The following is a 2,163-nucleotide window of genomic DNA, read 5'->3' on the forward strand; positions in this document are numbered from 1 at the left end:
TGATTTTTTCCTTCAGTTCCCCCAGCTTGAGAAATGTGGAACGTGTTCTTCACTTTTGGTTTTCTGACTCCAGATCTTTGTACATTTTGTTGGAATCTGACTGTCTTCTTGAGCTAACCTTTGAAATTTTCTGTTCAGCTCTTGGACCTCCTCATTTCTTCCATTTGCTTTAGCATCCGTATGTTGGAGAGCAAGTTTCAGTATCTCTCTGACATCCATTTTGATCTTTTCACAAGCCACCACAGTACAACAAACTGACAATCAAGTGCTGGTCTTTACCCTTTAGATAATGCCAAAAGAGTACCCTATTGTGCATTCAGCCACCTCCCAAAAGCACTCAGCCATCTGCTCTGTCTCTCCATGTCATTGCATTAGATAAATCAGCTGTATAAAACCTCTTTAAAGTGTTCAAGAGCAAAGATAATAGTTTGAGGACTAAGGTGTGCCTGACCCAAGCCATGGTATTTTCACATGCACGTGAAAGTTGGACAATGAATAAGAAAAATGATAGAATAATTGACTAATTTGAGTTCTGGTGTTAGAGAAGAATACTGAAGGCACCATAGACTGCCAGAAGAACAAACAAACTTGTATTGGAAAAAGTACAGCCAGAGTGCTCCTTAGAAGCCAGAATGGTGAGACGTGGTGTCATCTTTGGAAGTGTTATCAGGAGGGACCAGTCCCTGCAGAAGGACATCATGCTTGGTAAAGTGGAAGGTCAGCATAAAAGAGGAAGACCCTGACAGGATGGATTGGTGCAGTGGAGGCAGCAATGGGCTCAAGCCAAACAAGGATTGTGAGGATGGCGCAGTACCAGGCAGTGTTTCATTCTGTTGTGCATTGGGTCGCTGTATCTCAGAACTGACTCAATGGCACATAACAACAACAAAAATTCCTTTACTTCACTTCTGAGAAGTATTGGACATTTTAAAGTCGTAAATAGAAAGCAAACAGATTGGTTGAAAATTTGGAGTTACTTAACATGGAGCCATAGATTTCTGCATAATCAGTAAAATGATCCATTTAAAGTTTGTAAAAACACAAACAAAGTGAGAGTAGATAATGTCTTTGATTGACATTTATGAAATTTCTTTGTTTCAGGAAGAGAGAGATTGTATGTGGAAATCTGTACTAAACTATAAATGCTAACCCTACAAACAACTAGATCGGCATAGTTTTTTGCCCAATCCTAAAGTGAGTTCTCTCAAATACAAGGGCAATATGCAGACATGTGCCTCTAGGATAAGAACTAGGCATGCTAGGTCTCTATTTTACTGATCCGTTATTCATTCATTCAGAAAATATCCATTAAGTGCTTATTATGTGCCAGCCTCCATGCTAGACACTGGCTGTACAGCCAGCAATAACATTACAAGGTCCTTGTTGGTATGCAGTTTACATTGTAAATCCTGGGGAGACAGACATTCTGGTTGTGATCTAGAGAATGAGAAGGTGCGTGGGTAGGGAGGAGAATAGGGATTTACTTGGAGGCTGTTAGAACAGTTCACCCATACAATGATGGAAATGGAGAGCAGTGGACGGATTCACCTATATTGTTAGTCCTCCTGACATAGTTCCTCACCGTTCTCTGCTCTCAGTCCCACAGAAACTATCAGGGCCATCATGGAGCAGATGGATTCCTTCAGTATAATCTCATTCCAAATTATGGCCCTTTGCTAGGTTATCACCCTTTAATAACCTATGGGACATCTATCACCTGTATGACAGTGTAGGATAGGTACTGGACTGCTAAATGCAAGATTGGTGGTTCAAGCCCCACAGCCGCTCTTTGGAAACGCTATACTGGGTGGCCGTGAGTTGAGATAGCGCTTGAAAACAACAATACACATTTCAGCTTATCCATTTTCTTGTTGTTGTTGTTAAGTGCAGTCAATTCGGTTCCGACTCAAAGCGACCCTGTATACGGTTTCCAAAAAGTGGCTGATGAATTTGAACCGCCGACCTTTTGGTCCAAACCAACAGCGCCACATTCTTGGGAAGTTGCTACTTCAGGTGTAGTATGTGCTGCCACCTGGTGGGAATTTGTATGATTACAAGAATCTGAGAAAATGAGTCTCAACTCACCAGTCCTATGACCAGAGTAAATTTGTAACACGAGTCCCACATAATTGTATCAGATCCTAATACTTAAAAAAAAAAAAA

The sequence above is a fragment of the Chrysochloris asiatica genome, unplaced genomic scaffold (assembly GCF_000296735.1).
Source record: "Chrysochloris asiatica unplaced genomic scaffold, ChrAsi1.0 scaffold00086, whole genome shotgun sequence".
Classification (NCBI taxonomy): domain Eukaryota; kingdom Metazoa; phylum Chordata; class Mammalia; order Afrosoricida; family Chrysochloridae; genus Chrysochloris; species Chrysochloris asiatica.